At 37.1% G+C, this 21,828-nt stretch overlaps 1 pseudogene; it reads left to right on the top strand.

Moving 5' to 3' along the window:
* The first annotated feature begins 3,435 nt into the window (after positions 1 to 3,435).
* On the top strand, positions 3,436 to 3,831 carry LOC103256079 (annotated as a pseudogene).
* Positions 3,832 to 21,828: the final 17,997 nt, after the last annotated feature.

Here is a 21,828-nt window from a genome sequence, read left to right as displayed (position 1 = left end):
ACCATCATTCTATTTTCTACCTCCATAAAAGCAACTTTTGTACCTCCTAAATATGAGTGAGAACATGCCATATTTATCTTTCTATGCCTGTCTTATTTCATTTAACATAATGACCTCTAGTTCTATCCATGTTGCTATAAATGATAATACTTAATTCTTTATTATGGCAACATAGAATTCCATTATGTGTATATACCACATTTTCTTTGTTCATTTATCCATTGATAGACACTTAGGTTAACTCCATGTCTTTCCTAGTATGAATAGTACTGCAATAGATATGAGGGTGCAGGTATCCCTTTGATATGCTGATTTCCTTTCCATTAGATAAATTCCCAGTAGAAAGATTGCTGGCTCTGATAGTAGTTATATTTTTAGTTTTTTTGAGAAATCTCATGCTATTCTCCCCAATGGTTGTACTAACAGACATTACTGCCAACAGTGTACAAGAGTTCCCTTATCTCTGCATCTTTACCAGCATTTGATTTTTTTTGATAATAGTCATTTTAACTGGGGTAAGATTATAACTCCTTATGGCTTTGATTTGCATTTCCCTGAATATTAGTGATGTTGAGCATTTTCCCACTTACCTGTTGACCATTTGTATGTCTTCTTTGAGGAATGTCTATTTGGATCCTTTGCCCACTTTTTAATGAGATTATTTGCTTTTTTGCTGTTGAGTTCCTTGTAATTCTGAAGGTTAGTCCCTTCTTGGATGAATTATTTGCAAATATTTTCTCCCATTCAACAGGATGTCTCTTTACTCTGTTGCTTGTTTCCTTTGATGTTCAGAAGCTTTTTAGTTGAATATGGTTCCATTTTTCTATTTTTGTTTTTGTTGCCTATGTTTTTGAGATCTTAACCATAAACTCTTTGGCTAGACAATGTCCTGGAACGTTTTCACTATGTTTTCTTCCAGTATTTTTATAGTTTTGAGTCTTACTTTTAAGTCTTGAATCCATTTTCAGTTGATTCTTGTATATGGTGAAAGGTAGAGGTCAGGTTCATTCTTCTGCATTTAGATATATAATTTCCCCAGCACCATTTATTGAAGAAGGTGTCCTCTCCTCATTGTATCTTCTTGGTGCCTTTGTCAAAAATCAGTTGACCAAAGTTATGTGAATTTATTTCTGGGTTCTCTGTTCTATTCCATTGGTCTATGTGTCTGTTTTTATGCCAGTACTATGCTGGCTTAATAAGTCAGGTAGTGTGATGTCTCCAGCTTTGCTCTTTTTACTCAAGATTGCTTTGGTTATTAAGTCAGGTAGTGTGATGTCTCCAGCTTTGCTCTTTTGACTCAAGATTGCTTTGGCTATTTAGGCTTAAAAAAAAATCATTCCATGTGAATTTTAGAAATTAAAAAAATTATGTGAAGAATATCATGGGTATTTTGTTAGGGATTGCATTGAATCTGTAGATTGCTTTGGGTAGTATGGTCATTTTAGCAATATGAATTCTTCCCATCAGTAAGCATAGATGTCTTTCCATTTGTTTGTGCTTCTTCAATTTTTTTTATCTGTGTTTTGTAGTTTTTCTTGCAGAAGTCTACCTTATTCTCTTTGTGTTTCTATAAAGATATACCTGTAGCTGGGTAGTTTATTAAAAAAAGAGGTTTATTTGACTCACAGATCTGCAGGCTGTCCAAAAAGCATGGCGTTAGCATCTGTTTCTGATGAAGGCTTCATGAAGCTTCCATTTATGGCAGAAGGCAAAGGGGAACAGGTAACACATAGTGAGAGAGCAGAAGCGAGAGAGAGAGGAGAAGGAGGTACCAGGCTTTTCTTTTTAACAACCAGTTTTCATGGGAGTTAAGTAAAAAGTCACCTACTCCCTCAAGAATGGCACCAAACCATTCATGAAGGATATGCTCCCACAATTCAAACACCTCCCACCAGGCCCCACCTCCAACATTGGGCATCACATTTCAACATGAGACTTGGCTGGGCCAAACAAACCATGTTCAAACCATAGCCAGGTCTTTCACCTCCTTGGTTAAATTTATTCCTAGGTATTTTATTTTAATTGTAGTTATTGTAAATGGGATAGCTTTATTGAGTTCTTTTTTGGCAGGTTCATTATTGGCATATAGAAACACTATTGATTTTTAGATGTTGATTTGTGATTTTGTATCCTGTGGTTTTGTTACTTTACTGAATTTGTTTACCAGTTCTGTTATTAAGGGGAATCCTTTAGATTATTCTATATATAAGATCATGTCATCTACAGACAGGGACAATTTAACTTCCTGTTTTGTAATTTGGATACATTTTATTTCTTTCTCTTGACTGATATCTCTGGTTAGGATTCCCAGTACAATATTAAATAGAAGTGATGAAAGTAGGAATCTTTGGTACCAGTTCTTAGAGGAAAGGCTCTCAGCTTTTCTCCATTCAGAGTGATTTAGCTGTGGTTTTGTCATATATGGCCTTTATTATGTTGAGGTTGTTCCTTCTATGTGATTTATTGAGATATTTTATCATGAAGGGATGTTGAACTTTATAAAATACCTTTTTTGCATATACTGACATGATCAAATAGTTTTTGTCCTTCATTCAGTTAATATGATGTGTTATATTTATTGATTTGCATATGTTGAACCATTCTTACTTCCCTTGGTTAAATCCCACTTGATTGTGGTGTATTATATTTTTTAAATGTATTGTTGGATTTGGTTTACTAGTATTGTGAAGAAGATCTGGGCTCTCAATATAGCACTGTGCTGAAGCTGCTTGGGTCTCAGGAGATGTGTGGGACTCAGTGTTAACTCCCTATCTGGAACAGTGCTGTTGTATGGATTCCAGGCAGCTCCCTATGCCAGTCTCAGGGTCTGTAAGGGCAGAGGGGTTCTCCTGTGGCTAGGACTGGCAGAGTCCATGGTGAGGATGGGGACTACTGAAGATTTCTCACTTTTTCCTCACACTGGGGAGTCTCTCTGGGCTTATAGCCCATCCTGGGCAGGGTGATTGTCTCACTTCCCTCTCCTGTGCCTCAGATGCTTCCTGTCACTTCCTGCTGAACTCCGGTGTTCTCTCTTAGAATATCTACTTGAAGTGTGATTATCTGTTCACCATTTTTGTCCTTTTTTGTGAAAGAGATGATTGCCAGGTGCCTCTAGAAGCCACTTCCAGAAAATGCACTATTTTTAAATTGTAAAGGACAATACTTCGAATCTAGAATTTTATATTTCACTTAAATATCATGTAAATGAGGCAAAATAAAACAATCTTTTATGTATAAATACTTTGAAAATACTCTTGAAGGAAGTATTTTAGCAAAAAAGAAAAAAGTCGGAAAGATGCTTCAAGATAGAAATAAAAGTAAGGATAAGAATAATTTAGTAAAGAGTTTATAATCGGGTGAGTAGAGGCTTGGGCTGGGATTTCCAGTCCATCGCCATCTGCGACCTGGGGGTCAAGTGTTGGAGCAGCGCTGGAAATGGGCAAGTTCATGAAACTCGGGAAGTTGGTGCTAGTCCTGGCCCTACGCTATTTCTGCCGCAAAGCCATCACCGTAAAGAACATTGATGATGGCACCTAAGACCGCCCCTATAGCCGTGCTCTGGTGGCTAGAATTGACCACTATCTGCGCAAAGTGACAGCTGCCATGGGCAAGAAGAAAATCAAGAGGTCAAAGATCAAGTCTTTTGTGAAGTTTATAACTACAATCACCTCATGCCCACAAGGTACTCTGTGGATGTCCCCTTGGACAAAACTGTTGTCAACAAGGATGTCTTCAGAGACTCTACTCTTAAATGCAAGGCCTGACGAACGACCAAGTTCAGGTTCAAAGACAGGCAAGAACAAGTGGTTTTTCCAGAAGCTGCAGTTTTAGATGTTTTTGTTGTTGTTGTTTTAGACATTTAAATGTTTAAAACCCTGGGGGGAGGGAAGAGTTTATAATCTTTTTTAATAAGCAAGGAAGAGAGGGAGTGAGGCAGGGTGATGCCAACTACATATGAAATACATGGTAATCCAACACTAAAATTTTAAATGGGAGAATGGGGGTAGGAAGTATAAAAGTAAAAATGAGAGTAGCTAAGTTGTTTGTCTTGATCAATGGGGGAATAACCACTTTCACAAGCTTAAGAAATGGATGGGATTGGGAGGGACCATAGGCATGTATTTTAATAAATTAGATACAAGCACCAGGAATAAAAATAGGATGTATAACATTCAAACCAGAATAAAAGAATGATTATTCAATGGAAACACAGATAACAGGAATGCAAAAAACAGAAGTATGACTAAGAGAAAATACAAAATAAGCGTATTGTATCATTTATCACCATAAATTTAAATGGATAAAACAGTCTTAGACTGAAATAAAAACAAATAGACAAAAAAAACCCAAGATACAACAAAATGTTCTTTATAAAGTATACATTTGCGTGAAACAACAAAAAAACTGAAGAAAAGTGATAGTGAAATGTATACCAGACAGATGTGAAACAAGGAAAAACAAGATAATATTTGTTAGTAAAATTACGTTAAAGATTTAAAAGCATAATAATGGACAAAAAGTAGACATTATATGTTTGTAAAACTCATGAGAAGAATGGTGTATTGTATTTGCTCATATTTTTGCTCTTTCCATTGTTTTTCTTTCCTTTCTGATGCTCCATGATTCTTCCATTTATCATTTTCTTTTTATTTGAAGAACTTCCTTCCATCATTCTTTAAGTTTGATAGTAACACATTCTTTTAGTTTCCTTCATTTGAAGATGACTGTATCTCCTGTTAATTCCTGAAGGATGATTTCACTGTCTATACAATTTATGCTTGGCTGTTTTTTTCTTTACGGTTGAAAGCACTTGAAAAACATGCCATTTCCTTCTGGCCCTCATGACTTCAAATGAGAATCCTCTTGTCATTCAAATTGGTGTTCCTCTATAGATAATATCACATTTTCCTCTGCTTCTGTCAAGAATTTTTCTTTGTCTTTAGTTTGCAGCATTTTAATTAAGATGTATTTTGGTAGGGATTTCTTTGAGTTTATTTTTTTGGGGTATGTGCAGCTTCTTCTATCTGTAAGTTTATGCTCTTCATAATTTGGAACATAAACAAAATTTGGGAAGTTATATCCCATTATTTCTTTCAATGCTTTTTAATTTCCACTCTTTTTTTTCCCCCTCTCCTTCTGAGACACTTATGTTGAGATTGCTGTTTCTTTTATCATTGTTCCACAGATCTTTAAGAGTTTATTTTTAGTCCATTTTCTTTTTATTGTTTAGATTGAGTAAATTCTATTGATCTGTCCTCAAGTGTGCTGATTATATTATCTATTATTTCCACTCTGCTATCAAGTTCACTCTGGGCAACAGAGTGAAACACCAATTAAAAAGAAAAAAACCCAGGACAATAAAAATAGATAAAACTGCCAAATTCATTTTAGTAACTTAGTGTAACATTGACTCTTAAAATGAATAAGGATACTACAAGGAAAGAAAATGCAGATTATAAACCAATTTTATTCATGGACATAGGTACAAAAATCCTAAATAAAATATTAGGGAATTCATCACTACTAGTCTGACCATACAAGAAATGTTCAAAAGAGTATTAGATCTGGATGTGAAAAAACAATAACCACCATCATGAAAACATGTGAAACTCACTAGTAAAGCCATTACACAGATGAGAAAGAGAAAATAATTAAACCTTATCACTACAGAAAACCATCCAACTGCAAAAATCATAAGAGAGGAAGTAAAGAACAAAAGATATACAAAACAAGCAATAAACAATAAGATAACAGGAGTAAGTCCTCATTTATCAATAGTAACCTTGAATGCATGCAGATTAAATTTCCCATTTGAAAGATGTAGACTGGCTGAATGGATTAAAAACAAAAGAGATCCACCTATATACTATCAACAAGAAGCTCACCATACCTGTAAAAACACACATAAACTGAAAGTGAAGGGATGGAAAAAGATATTCCACACAAATACCTCCCAAAAACCCAAGAGTAAGTAGGAGTAGCTATACTTATATTAAACAAAATAGACTTTAAGTCAAAAGCTGTAAAAATAGACAAAGAAAAACATAATTTCATAATAAAGGGACACATTCAGCAAAAGATATAACAATTATAAATATATGCACCCAACAGTGGAGCACCCCCATATATAAAGCAAATATTATTAGATCTAAAGGGAGAAATAGAATCTAATACAGTAATAATTGGGAACTTCAACACCCGCTCTCAGCATTGGACAGTTCATCTAAACAGAAAATCAACAAAAAAATTGAATTTAAATTACATCACAGACAAATGGATCTAACAGACATTTATAGAATATTTCACCCAATAGCTGCAGAATAAACATACTTTTCATCAGCACTTAAAGCATTCTCTGGGATTGACTATGAGTCAGTACAAAAAACAAGTTTTAAAAATGTTTTTAAAATTGAAGTCATATTAAGTATATTATCTGACCACAGTTGAATAAAACCAGAAAACAATGGTGAGAGGAACATTTGAAACTATACAATTACATGGAAATTAAACTACATGCTCCTAAATTACCAAGGGGTGAAGGAAAAAAATTAAGAATAAAATTAAAAAATTTATTGAAACAAAGGAAAATAGAAAAACAACATACCAAAACATATGCGACACAGCAAAAGCAGTATTAAGAGACAGGTTTATAGCAATAAACACCTATACCAAAAAACTAGAAAGATATCAAATTAACAACCTAATGATGTATCTCAAGAAATTAGAAAAACAAGAACAAATCAAGAAGAATGGAATAATAAAAATGAGAGCAGAAATAAATGACATGGAGACAAAAAAATACAAAAGATCAATGAAACAAAAAGTTGGATTTTTTTTTAAAGATAAGGCTAAGTAAAAAAGAGAGAAGACTCAAATAAATAAAACCAGAAATGAAAAAGGAAATGTCACAAAGAATACCATAGAAATACAAAAGATCATTAGCGACTACTATGAATAATTTTACACCAATAAAATTGAAAACCTAGAGGAAATGGATAAATTTCTGGACACATACAACCTTCCAAGATTGAACCAAGAAGAAACAGAAAACATGAACAGACCGGTAACAAGTAATGAGATTGAATCAGTAACAAAAAGTTTCCCAACAAAGAAAATTTCAGGACCTGATGGCCTCATTGCTGACTTCTACTGAATATTTAAAGAAGAATCAATGCCAGTTCTTCTCAAACTATTTCAAAAAAATTGTAATAGAGGGAACTCTTTCTCATTTTACAAGACCAACATAACCCTAATACCAAAACCAGACAAGGACACGCACAAAAAAGAAATGACAGACCAAAGTCCCTAATGAACATAGAGACAAAAATCTTCATTAAAATACTAGCAAACCATGGCCAGGCACATTAGCTCATGCCTGCAATCCCAGCACTTTGCGAAGCTGAGATGGGAAGATTGCTTGAGTCCAGGAGTGTGAGACCATCCTAGGCAACATAGTGAGACTTTGTCTCTACAAAAAAGTAAAAAATTAGCCAGGCATGGTGGCACACACCTGTAGTCCCAGCTACCTGGGAAGCTGAGGTAGAATGATCGCCTGATCCCACGAAGTTGAGGCTATGGTGAGCCATAATTGCACCACAGTATTCCAGTCTGGGCAATAGAGTGAAACTTTGACTTAAACAAACAAACAGACAAACAAAGAGACAGACAAACAAAATGTTAGCAAATAGAATCCATTAATACATAAAAAAGATAATACGTCATGATCAAGTGGAACTTATCTTTGGAATTAAAGAATGGTTCAACATACACACACATCATATTTATAAAGGACAAAAAACATGATCATATCAACGGATGCAGAAAAAGCATTTGATGAAATTCAACATTCCTTCTTCATAAAAACTTAGAAGGTTAGGTATAGAAGGAAAGTACCTCAACACAATAAAGGTCATGTATTATAAACCCACAGCTAACATCATACTCAATTGAAACAAGTCAAGGATGCCCATTCTTACCACTCTTATTTTGCTTAGTACTGGAAGTTCTAGCCAGAGAAATTAGACAAGAGAAAGAAATAAAGGGCATCCAACTTGGAAAGGGGGAAGTCAAATTGTTCCTGTTTGCAGATGATATGATCTTGTATATAGAAAAAACCTAAATACTCCTACAAAAACCTCTTAGAACTGATACACAAATTCAGTAAAGTTGCAGGATACAAAATCAACATACAAAAATTAGTAGCACTTATTTTTTAAATTTAATCCATTTATCTACATTCAACTGATTTCTGATAAAAGTTCCAAGAACACATACTGAGGAAAGGACCCCCCTCTTTAAATAAACAATGCTGGGAAAACTAGATATCCATATGTAGGAGAATGAAGCTGAACCCCCACTGCTCATTCTATGCAAGAATTCAACTAAAAATGAACCAAAGATGTAAATGTAAGGCTTGAAACTATAAAACTATTAGAGGTACATAGGGAAAATGCTTCAGGACATTGGTCTGGGAAAAGATTTTATAAATAAGACCTCAAAAGTACAGACAACAAAAGCAAAATTAAATAGATGGGATTATATCAAACTAAAAAACTTCTGCATAGAAAAGGAAACAATCAACAGAGTGAAGAGACAAGCTAAAGAATGATAGAAAATATTTGAAAACTCTTCATCAGACAGGGGATTAATATCCAGAATGTACAACGAGTCAGAACTCAACAGTTTTGACAAATAATCCGATTAAAAAACAGGCAAATGATCTGAATAGATATTCCTCAAAAGAAGACATCCATGACCAGCCTAGGCAGCATAACAAGATTTTGTCTCTGCAAAAAATAAAAAATAAAAAAAATAGCCAGACATGGTGGTGCACACCTGTAGTCCCAGCTACTTAGGGGGCTGAGGTAGAAGGACTGCCTGAGCCCAGGAGGTTGAGGCTGTGATGAGCTGTGATTGTGTCACTGCACTCCAGCCTGGGTGACTGAGTGAGAACTGGACTCAAAAAATACATACATATATACATACATAATATATAAATAAATAAATAAAATAAATAAAAATGGCTAACAAATATATGAATGAATGTTCAAAGACACAATTATGTATCATCTCACCCCAGTTAGAATAATGACTTATCAAAAAAGACAGTAACAAATGGTGGTGAGAAGTCAGAGATAAGGGAACACTCAGTACACTGCTGCTGAGAGTGTAAACTGGTACAACCAGTATGGAGAGCATTATGGGGGTTTCTTATGAAACTTCAGATAGAACTATAATATGACTTAGCAATCCCACTACTCAGCATTTATCCAAAGGAAAGGATATTAGTATATGGAAGAGACACCTACACTCCCATGTTTATTAGCAGCATTATTCACAATAGTCAAGATATTGAATAAACCTAAGTGCCCAACAACAGATGAATGGATAAAGAAAATGTGATATATATGCAATGGACTACTCTTTAGTCATAAAAAATAATGAAATTCTGTCATTTGTAGCAGCATGGATGGAACTGAAGGACATTATGTTAAATGAAATAAAACAGGCACAGAAAGTTAAACATTGCATGTTCTTATGCATATGAGGAAGCTAAAAAAGTTGATTACATGGAAGTAATAAGCATAATAGAGGATACTAGAGGATGGGAAGGGTATGGGGAAGGGTAGATAGGGAGAGATTTGTTAAAGGATGAAAAATTTCAGTTATGTAGAAGGAATAAGTTTTAGTGTTCTATATCATTGTAGGTTGACTATAGTCAACAATAATATATTGTATAGTTTCAAATAGCCAGAAGAAAGGTATTAAATATTCTGATAGCAAAAAAGATACATGTTTAAAATGAAAGATATGGTAATTACTCTGATCTGATCACTATTTGTTTTATGTATGGAGAATCATTATGTACATAAATAAGTACAGTGATTATATGTCAACTTGAAAATTAAATATCTTTTTAAAAGATTTAGATTAAGCTTAGTTTCTTTCTTTCTTTCTTTTTTTTTTAGTTGGAGTCTCACTCAGTCACCCAGACTGGAGTGCAGTGGCCGCTCCCGGCCACCGCAGCCTCGACCTGCTGGGCTCCGGCGATTCTTCCGCCTCAGCCTTCCAGTAGCTGGAACTACAGGGGCGCGCTACCACGCCCGGCTAATTTTTTGATTTTTATTGTAGAGATGAGGTCTCACCTGTCCAGGCAGGTCTCGAACCCGCGGGTTCAGGCAATCCACTCACTTCAGCCTCCCAAAACTCTGGGATTATAGGCTAAGCCACGGAGCCCGGCAAGCTTAGTTTCTTAATTTAGTAAAATCTATATATCAAAAACCTAGAACAAATGTGAATTTAACACAGGTGCTTAGGAGTATGATCCTTAAACTGCTGCTGCTCAGTGTAGTAGAGTTTATTTCGTACAATAGCAACAACAAAACCCACAAAACAAAAACTCAAAAAAGAGGTGTGGGTTCTAGAAGGCTGGAAGGGAATAGACAAAATCTGAATGGCAATTACTTTGGAAGCAATATAAGTAGTGGATAAGAGCATTTAAAATTTTTCAAATCTTGGCTCTGCTGGTTGCTGTATGACCTCAGGCATGTTACTTCACCCTTTCATGCCTGGGTTCTCTCATGTGTAAAGCAGGGACAATAAATAATACCTACTTTATAGGGTGATTGTGAAGATTAAATGAGCTATATATATAAGGATTGAATGAGCTCATATTAAATGAACTCATAAGTATTTTATTACTTACTTGCTAGTGATATAGTATGAGATGATTTACACAGAAAACCTAAAAGAATCAACAAATCATTGCAACTATAAAAAATTAAGTTCAGCAAGGTTTCCAGATTCAAGGTCAGTTTACTAATATCAATAAAATTCCTCTACACCAACAGTAATAGAAAGTAATACACCATTCAGACTATGTCTTAAGCTGGGGAGTAGATACATGAGCATTTGTTTTATTATTTTTAAGCATTATGTATTCTTTTGCATGTGTGAAAATATTAAGATACCAGGCACAAGTACAACAAAAAGTTTCTAGGAGTTAACGTAATAAAGAGCACACAAGACAATACAAATATTTATTAAGCGCTTTTTTCAGATACAATATTGGTTACGACAGAGGAGCTTACATTTGGAGTGGAGATAGGGAGATTGTAAGCAAATAAACACATAAATATATAATTTGCCAAGTGGAGATAAGAGTCAGAAGGAAATAATAAAACTTGGTAAGTTTGAGGAGAGACACTGCTATTAAATAGTACATTCAATCAGAGAGTTGATGGAGGTGAGACAGTAAGCTCTATAGATATCTGAGGGTAGAACATGGCCTGTTGAATAGCAAGGAGGCTGGAGTAAATTGAGATTTGGGGGTGGGGACAGTTAGTGGCAGGGTGTAAGGGAGAGAGACATGAAGCTACAGACCAAATCACTAGAGCAATAATTTTCAAACTCTTGACCATGACCGGCAGAAGACACACATGCATATGGACACACACACACTCCCTTGACTTTTCAACTAAGAACAGTATACCCACACAAATAGCAAAAACAAAGTTTATCGGAACAATATATTTTCTTTTTTTAAAACAATAGTTTTACTACATGTAATGAACTGTAGTGTTTTTTCCTCTTTTATGTTCTATCTCATTCGCTGTAATTTTATTTTTTAACAAATACTGGTGGCGCAGCACTAAATTGATTACATGGGACCCTAATAGTATGAACTTTGGATTTTATTCTGCAATGGAAAGCCAATAAAAAATTCGGAGCATAGGAGAAGCATGATCTAACTTGTCTTGTTTTTAAATTTAATTTTTATTGTTAAAAATTTCCTTTATGAAAGTTTTCAAACATACACAAAAATAGAGGGCAGAGCAAAATAAATCCTCATGTATCTTTCAGTCAGTGGCAACAACTATCAACAATTTGCCATTCTTGTACCTATTTCTCCACACATTTTAAATAAATCATTAGACTCCTGAAGGCTTTGAAGATTTGGAGTGGGTGCTTGGGGGAAGTACAGCTGAGAGAGAGAGAGAGAGAGAGAGAGAGAGAGAGAGAGAGAGAGAGAGAGAGAGAGAGAGTTGGGGGGTGTTATACAGCACTTCTGTGATCGAAACCCAAAGGACCATCAAAGGACGAAGTGCTCTGAGTTATGGGTGCAGAGGCCACCCATTACAAGCGAAAGCAGCCAGAATGTGAGAGCGTGTGGCATCCGTCAGGACTCCTGGAAAGAGGCAGAACTTCAGGCGTGGGACTGTTTGTTGTGTTGGGCGCCCTGAAGCAGTGCTACAGTCCCGTTTATTCTGTGGAGAGTGACAAAGGGCACAAGCCCACCGGACTGGACCTCTGCTCTCCTGACTTCCTGCCTTCTCCCCCTAAAAAAAACTCTTGGCAGTCCTTGATGGGGTATTAAACGCTCCCAGCAGCTCCCGTCCGCTTTCGCCAGAGCGGCTAACGTTAACTCTTCTTTTCAAGATCACGCGAGGGCTTGTCCTTGACTGTAAGATGTTTCGGATGTCAGAGCAGGGTCTTAAGTCAGCTTCGGCTGCTGTCAGTTTCAGGGCCAAGGACCGGGAGAGTCGGACTACATTTCCTAGAAGCCTCGGCGCGCACTTCCGCTTCCGGCCTCTTTGTCTGGACGTACTCTGAGCTCGGCCGTCCTCCCTTGCAGGGACCGTTCCAGTGTTTGGATCAGGGAGGAGTAGTCTCTGGGAAGGGTGTGTGTCCAGCAGGGGATTGTTCAGACTTGAAGATCTGGCTGCGCCCCTCTGGGTTTCTCCCCGGGCCCGTTGCTGTGACCATGAATTCCTTCTGCTGGAGCCTGGGGGGAGAGCTGCCCGTCTGACTAGGCCACCTTTACTTGCCTCTCTCTGCCCCGGGAGCATGTCTCTGGGATTTGTGTGTGCCTGACAGTGGGGGATGTGTGTGTTTAATATCTGAGACACCTCCAGGTCTTTTGATTGGAGTCGGACCCGCATCGCTTGAAGCGCTTGACTGGAAAGGAGAGGCAGGTAGCACCCAAGGCTCTTAGTGTTTGACCCAGGTCAGAGACCAATGCGCGTGCATCTGTGTGTCCCTGCAGCCTACAGTGTGGTGGGACCGTTGTATAGACTGACAATGTGAACGTGGAGGGGACGGGTGTAAGAGATCCGTTTGACTACATTTCGAAAAAGAGGTATTGCTCTGTGATGTTACTACAGGCAAATTACTGAATTCTGTGCCTCGTGTACCTTATCTGTAAATTGAGATTTATTGTATATACTTTTAAGGCAGTTGCGAGGACTACATGGAATTTCGACATGAAACAATTGATACAGTGCCGACACCAAGTAAGGGGTTAAAAAGTAGTTGTGATTATTAATAGTAGGCATGCATCTCCCTATTTGTACATACGAAGAAATTGAAACCAGGAACTTGTTCTGGGTCTTTTAGCCACTTGGCATATAGAAGTTAGAATACAGATTCCCTCACGTGAGCAGTGTACTTTCCACTTTCCATTCCATTCCTTATGAGTGGCTTGTGTACTCATAAGGAATGTTGGTCATAGTATCTTTACTGTTGTCTGTAATTGTCTTATGTTTCTGAGGGTCTGACGACAGTGCCCATGGGTAAAGGTGTTTACGCTTGCCAGTGTTTAGGGCTTCCTGAAGTCTGAGTGGTTACTGAAGTTCTTGACTTTAGCCTTAGCTCAAAAGATGCTTCTTCAGACTCTCTAATTGCATTCTGAGTGGGATCTTAGAGAAATAAATAAATAGGAGAAAAATTCAATGCAGAATCTCTTGTCAGAGTTCTGGCTGGCAATTCCCAGGGTGGGACATGTAGGTGGCGTACTTGGGAAAGGTTGCTGCTCCCAAATGGTGGTGCTGAAACTTCAGAAAGTCCAGAACCAAGGTAAGAAATACACACGAGAGACAATTCTTTCATTTCTGGGCACCTATATGTACACACATAACCTCATTTTAGTTTTTCTTTACAGCAACCTTGTGAAATGTGTGTGGGCAGCACTGAGACCTTGGACAAGTTGACAGTTCCCTCATCTGTAAATAGTGATTTATGGAAAGCATCTGGTACATGGTGAGTGTGTGAAGTGTGGTAGTAATTTTACTAATGTTCCCTTTTTACTTGAAGCTCAGGGAAAATAAGATGTTTATATCAATACTTTTTTCATTTTAACCAGCTGCCTCTCTGAAGGATGGCGGGGGTTGGGGGGGCAGTGAGTGAGTCACACTTCTTGGAAGGGGAAAAGGAAATAGGCATGAAGATGCTGATGATTTATTTGACTTCATAGCACATGAGAGAGCCCTAGTTCCTTGAACCTTCTATGAGCTCAGGTGTAGAGCTGGGGTCTGCATCTGCAGAGTCCATGGCCCTGCTGCCCAATTCCAGCAGGACTAGGGACTGCTCCTTGGCTTTATTTTACTTCCCTCTTTAAAGTGCTCTGTCTTAAGGAGATACAAAGGGATAACCTATATTAAAAGGGGCTTCCATAGTATTATCTCTAGGTTTTTTGACTTTCCCATAATAGTCTGCCCTCAACTCCTCTGATTTCCAGAGGCCCTGAAACTTATGAGTTCCTATCTTCATCTTGCTCCCCATTGATTACCAATGTTCAGTCCAGGAAGGGAGCAGGAATCTTGTGGGGGAGTTGTGGCTGAGGAGGGCCAAACATATTGATTATATCTTTTTTCCCATAAAAATAAGTATAGAAAGGAAGCACCATAAAGTTTTGGCTAGTGTTGATATGCAGAAAGTATTGAGAACAGTAATTAACTGATGATTAAATGACCTTTTCTGAGTGATTATTCTGTACCAGACACTGGTTTGGGTCCTTTATATGCATTAATGCTCAATTCAGTGAGGTAGGCATCATTCTTACTACTTTTTTTTTTTTTTTTTAAGAGGAAACTGAAGCACAGAAGAAACTTGCCTATGGTTATATAGAGCCAGGATTTAAAAGCAGTCAGGCAGACTCCAGAGCCAGTGTTCCAGTGAAAAAGGATTGTAGGAGGCATGGACCTTGGACAAGTTGACAGTTCCCTCATCTGTAAATAGTGATTTATGGAAAGCATCTGGTACATGGTGAGTGTGTGAAGTGTGGTAGTAATTTTACTAATGTTCACATTTTAAAAATTGTGAAACCTTATACTGTTTATAATGACCACGGATTAGAAATGCCTACTTCTTTCCTAAACACATCCATAAGGAGATTTATGTATTGCTTTTTGGAGAAGAGGACTAGATAAACAATAAACTTCAGAATATTAGGAAAATACAGAATTATAGGTAGAATAAGATAAGTAGTATGACCGAGATAAGCTCAAAGAAGTGTTCAAGTTTAATGTGATCAGTAATTTTCTTCATACAGACAAAAAATCAAAATGGGGAAGTAAACCATGAGCAGGAGGTTGCTTGATGGACATGGAATCAGACAAAGGGAATTAGGTGGGTTGTTCATTAATTAATTTACAATACTTTGGACCTATTCTTTGCCAAGTACAGTTTACAAGGGTAAATGATATGATAACACTGCAATTTAGTGTATAGTGTGTGTGGTAGAACAGACTAAGCTTGCCACAGACTTACCATGGGCCTAGAATGCTCACAATGGGTGGCTGAGAGTCTCTGTGACCTTGACTGCTGGGATGGGCACTGCTGTCTTTTGTCTCTGTGACTCTTTTTTCTTGTTCTATAAAGTTGGACAATTTCTCCATTTGTGAATAAAGGAATTGAGGCTAGCAGTCTTTAAGTTCCTCTCCAAGTCTAACATTAATTATTTTGTTTTCATTTGTTTTTTTAGTCACAAAAAATCTCATTCTCAGAGCAACTCATGCATATCCTGAACCCAGTTAATGGTCATCCCTTTTCCTACACTTAAGTTCTTTCTATCCTCTGAGGATTTCTTTGAAGTTTTATTACTTAGATGTCCGTGAAATCCTTCAACCCATAGGAAAGCCAAGGTCAGGAGGCACATTTTGTCATAAATGGCAGTTTCTAATCTAGTAGATTTGAAGTACATAAAGATAAACTGAATTCCTTTATATTGATTTCCTGCCAGTTCTGCCATCTAGGGACCCTGCCCTTTCCCAAAAGGAGTATCTTGAGAAGGAAAATATGGCTGCTCTTCGCCAGACAGCAAAGTTCCAGGTAAATTAAGGATTTTCCTTTCTTCCCTGAAATCTCATTTAAATCTCTGAAGCAAACGGATTTCTTTCTTTCATCATGAAGCTTGTCAGCCCCATTAGAAGCAGCAGTTTGAAAGGATAGGATCAAGTGGGTGGAATGGACTGCCAACAAGATAGTTGTTTGGGTGTTCTTCAGTATTATGGAAGTAGCATGAAGGTCAGGAGGCTTGGCAGCTTCTTTTATCAGTTGATAGTATAGAGAGGGGATGGGGAACATGAGGCCTCTTTAGCAGATAGTGGGAGGATAACTCCTAGAACATGGTTAGGTGAGAATCAAGCTTCTGTTTGCTCACTTGAGACATTTGGCACGTGATGAGACATTTCTTGTTGCAAAGGCACATAAGATGTTTCTTGCTTCCATATACTTAGAATCCCTGGGGGGAGAAAAGAGGTACACAAATCTATGTGGCACAAATCAGCAAATTTATTGAGGGCCTACTCAATAATGAAGTGCTGTAGAAAAATGCTGTGTGAGTTTGGAGGAGTGTGAGCAAGTGTGTCTGGCAGAGAGGGATTTAGGAAGGCTTTATTCATTCAACCAGCATTTTTAAGTCCTTTCAAGGCTAATTTAAATCCTTTCAGGCTAATTGAAGCAGTGAGATTTGAAGTGAACTCTGATGGATGAGTAGATTCTTGAAAGACTTGTAGAAAATCAATGACATAAATGATCTAGAATTGAGGAGAGATACTGATTCTTCTGAAACAGGAAAAAAGGAAGTAAATTGAAGTCATGGAGATATTTTCCCACAAAAACTTAAAAGGCTTCTCATACCCAAAGTTCTTTCCTAGATATAATTCTGAAGCCTGGTCTATTTCTTAATTTTTTACTTAGCATCTCACTCTCTTAACTTAATAAAGATAACCTTAAGGCCAACTGAACAATAGGCTTGGACAGGAAGACCACATCCTTAATTGGACTTTTTCTTACAGGATTAAGTCACTTTGTTTAGCTGAGAAGTTTTAATGTGCTTTTGTTGCTCAAAGCTTTTTTTTTTAAAGGCTTATTTCCAGCTACTTTAGATCTAGAAACAGTTTGCTTTTCCAATTATGTGAAGCCCCACATTTCTGGACTCTATATTCCACTTTATTTTGGCTTGAAAATTGGCAACTTCTTTCCTGGGCTCAACTCTTTTTTCTCTGTCAAATTTGTCTAGGAACATCCTAAACAAAATAGCATTCTGACTCTTTCCAACCTATACCCCTAGAGCTAGTGAACATTTGCTCTGCACTCATAGTTACTAATTATTCTCCCAGCATACATTAGGCGACTACATCTTTCCAGGCTTAAATGTTCATTTCCTTGAAACTTACTACCTGGTAATCAAGCTAATACCACCTGTATATTTTAAGTTTTTTATACCTCCCACTTCAAGTTGTGAATTTCCAAATCAATAGGGTTGGCTAACTAATAACTGCTATAACCAGTAAACACAAAATATATAATGACCCTAACACGTACAAGTGTGTTTCTTGCTCTTAGCCATACGACTGGGTCAACAGACTGATGATAGGGTGGTCCATATGAAACTCCAGCATATTGACCATATGGCTTTGCAGCTCATTCTGGGGATCATGTTTATGCAAGCCATGCAGAAGGAGAAAACAATATAGAGGAATATATGTGCATCAAGCATGGAAATAGTATCAGTTAGTTCTGCTTGCATTCTGTTGGTGAATTTTCATGGTCACCTCTAACCACAAAGGAGTTTAGGAAAAGTTTGTACACCTCAAAAGAAGAGGAGGAAGTGTATTTTCATGAACAGTTCGCAGTTTCTGGCACTCTCCTCAAACGTTTAGGCTATTTAGAACTATTTCACTATTGTAAGTTGTAAATAGATAGGTTTCTTTGTTTATAACTAATTCCCCATGTTTCTGATCATTTTCTTATTATTGAGTTCTAGATATAAAATTACCATAGAATAAAATTACTATTAAATTGTGTCAAAAGGGTATACACATTTAAGATTCTTTAATATACAAGTCATTAAAATTTTGTCTTTGACACTGTGAATATGGTTGGATCCATTTCCTCCCCATTCTGTCAATCTCTCTAATTCTGCTTCATTTAACCTTTTCTTCAGAACCCCATGCAGGTGTTTCAGGGCTTTGTATCATTCAAGGACGTGACTGTGAACTTCACTGAAGAAGAATGGAGTGAATTAGATGCTGCTCAGAGAGTCTTGTACAGGGATGTAATGCTAGAGAACTATAGGAACCTGGTCTCCTTGGGTAAGCTTGGATCCCTTCACTTGAGGCTGACCTTTTGGGATACGTTTGCTTTCTGAAGATTATCTTGCTCCTATTAGGGGATAATAACAAATGAGGTTTTGGTTGCCCCCTCCCCGCCAACCTCCTGAATTCAGATCAGTTTCTTAAAATGTTTCTTACCATACTTGGTATAAAATATTTAATTGCCTTTGACAACTTGTCTTCTTTTCTCTAAAATGCAACAGAGTGGGACTGAGAATGGGGTGGTCCTTTGTCTTTTGAATTTACAGTCACATTCTGCTTCTTTCTCTTGAGTAGGATTTCCATTTTCTAAACCTGATATCATCTCCCAGTTGGAACAAGCAGTAAACCCACAAATGCAAATGCAGAAGGGAGAGGCGCTAAGAAGCAGCTGTACATGTAAGTGAGAACAAGGTAGATTACATCTTTTGAAATATGAGTTAGGGGTTCTCCCTCAGCTCCTCTAGGTCTTTAGAAAATGTTGAAGTCCCCTGTAGTCTCATCTTCACTTGACCATACTGATAGCCTACCTTTCAACTTCTTCCCAGACTCAAAGAAGAGATACTTCTTCCTTTAAGTCGTAACACCAACACTTGATCTAGAGGTCACTTTGTGCCTTGTCCCCAGGCATTTGATGAGGTCATTCCCCTCTCTTGTTTAATAACTGAATTATTTTGTTCATTTACTTTGTCCTCATCATACCTAGCTTTCTGTTACCTACAAAATATGAAGAGAATGAAAAAATTTGAATAATATTGAGGATGTGAAATTCACACAATTTGCTGAGTAGATGTGAGAAGTGTGGCAGTAACAGACAAAGATAATTCCCTGGTTTCTGGCTTGAATGTATGGGGGATGGAAGTTCTCTTCCCTGGATGGAGAATACAGGAGAAGTAGCAAGTCCAAGTGGTAGAAGATGAGCTCAGTGTTTCCCAAGTTGTTTGAGGTGTCTAGCAGGTCTAAACCAGCTATTGTCAACCAGGGGCTATTTTGTCCCCCAGAGGATATGTGGCAATATATGAAGAGTGCAATGGGCTTCTAGTGGGTAGAAGCTAAGGATTCTGCCAAGTACCCTACAAAGCACAAGACAGTCCTCCACACAAAGACTTGTCAAATCAAAATGTCAATCACACTGTAGTTAAGAAAATTTGGTTTAAGTGGTGATTTTTAGAGTGTAGATGAATATGAGGAGGATTTGTAAAATGCATTTTAGCAAAGGAGAGAGTTCCTAACTGGTGGTGCAGATTTGGGAGTCATCTGAGAAAAGATGGTAATGGAAGTCATGGGAGTGGATAAGCTCACCCAAAGAGCATGAGAAGAGTTACAAGAGAGTGTAGACCCCTAATGAACACAAATGTTCAAATATCTGCAAAATAAAATAAAATAAAATAAATATACATACCACTTGGATAATATTTCAAGAACAAATATATAGGGAAAAAACTGGTGGCAAAAATAAATGATAATAATTTTTAATAATAGGTGATAGCAGTAAATATGTTATATAGGTTTTAAAATTTTTCAACATAACTAATGAAAGGGAATCCACAAAGACATACTGAGTGGCCAGTGTCAGATTGTCATGGAAGCAACAGATGAGAGCATTTCAAGAAGGACAGAAGGGGCTCATATTGTTTCATGCTAAAAAGATCAGGTAAAAAAGACCTGAAAAATGCCTGTTTTACTTAATATTAGCAGGTTGTTTCTTCTTTATGGCTAACCTAACAATGGATTTGTCTCCCTGCTACCACTTCTAGCTTCTGCTTAATTTCCATTGCCTTTAATTTTTATTTTCCTATATTATATAAGATGGTCAAATCCACATAATAACATTACTTTAAAAATAGCCTCAACTTATAAAGTCCCACTTCACAACAAAGATGTCATGTGTGGCTTATCCATTATAAAGGTGAACCAGTACTTGTAGTAGGACTCATCTGCTGATCATCTTAAAATTTCTACAGTCTTCCAAACTTTGACTTTTTTTGGCCTTTGGCTGGTGTGTGTGTGTGTGTGTGTGTGTGTGTGTGTGTGTGTGTGTCTGTGTCTATCTATGTGGTTTTGGAAGACTCAGAAAGAATTGGAGGTTAAAGGAAATCTCTGGTAAATGGATAATACTCAGGGTAGCAAAGGAAAATAAAGAAAATAATCATATTGAATTGAATAACAACCTCAACAGTAATCAAGGCGAATTTTTTTTTTGTAGGGGAACTCTGCCAGTGGGAGTGGGAGCTGCATTAAAGGATGACCTTAGCTGGCTTTTGATAGCACCTTCTCAGACACAGATGGTGAGGAGGTGCTATCAAAAGCCGAGGAGAGAGTCTGGTGGTTCAGAGGGTAGGGACAGTTGCCATTCCTATGTACCATACTGCTCATTCTCCAGTTGAGTTCTCCTTAACACCTTACAATTTATCATGCTTGAAATTATTTGATTAATACCTATCTTCCCCAATAGGCCACAACTTTCTTTTTTTCTTTTTATTTTTTTATAGTCCACAGCTTTCAAAAGAGCTAGTACTGTATCTGTTTTGTCCATCATTGACTCTTAGGACTTAACATGGTATCTAGCCCATCATGGATTTTCAATAAATTATTTTACAAATACTTGACTTAGATTTGTGATTAATGGTGTTTATAGAATCATTATCTCATTCCCACTTGAGCCATTTCCTTCTTCTAGTAAAGAGAACATTTTTACTTTCTCTCCCAGACTTGGAGACCAGAAAGCCAAAACCAAAGAAGGTATTTGCTGAAGAAGAATCATACCAGGGGACAGATATGGAGAGAAACACAAAAGTTGATGGAAGGACCTTCAGTCTGAAAGATGCCTGGAGCTATGAAAATTACTCAGAGATTGAACAGGGGACCCAAGTGAGACTCTGGAAACAAGCAACAATTATTTGTGAGAAAAGAACTATAGCAGATAATAACCCCAAATGTATTGGATTTGGCAGACTTAGTCTAAAGTCAGACTTTGTTATACAACCAAGATATCCTATAAAAGAGAGACTTTACACGTATGATGATCAGGGATGGAACTTCACACAGAATTCAAAATTAGCCAGACATCAGAAAGACAGCACAAATGGGAAAGTTCTTCAATGTAATGAATGTGGTAAAGTCTTCAGTGATTACTCAGTATATATTCAACATTGTATAGTTCATACTGGAGAGAAAAATTCTGAATGTAATCTATATGAGAAGGCCTTTGGTCATAGTGCATACTACACTGAACATCAGAAAACTAATATTGAAAAGAGGTCTTATGAAGATAGAAAGGCCTACAACTGGAATTCATACCTCACCAAACATCAGAGTATTCACAGTGGGAAGGAATATAATGTGCATGAAAGAACCTTCCTTCAGAATACACCTTCTATTCAACATCAGAAAATTTATAATGGAGAAAAGCCTTATGAGTGTAGTGAATGTAGAAAAACTTTCAGTAATTATT

Source organism: Carlito syrichta, unplaced genomic scaffold (genome assembly GCF_000164805.1).
Source record: "Carlito syrichta isolate Samal-C Ts95f unplaced genomic scaffold, Tarsius_syrichta-2.0.1 Scaffold288909, whole genome shotgun sequence".
Lineage (NCBI taxonomy): Eukaryota > Metazoa > Chordata > Mammalia > Primates > Tarsiidae > Carlito > Carlito syrichta.
The sequence above is the reverse complement of the archived record's forward strand: the minus strand, read 5'-3'. Positions and strand labels throughout refer to the sequence as shown.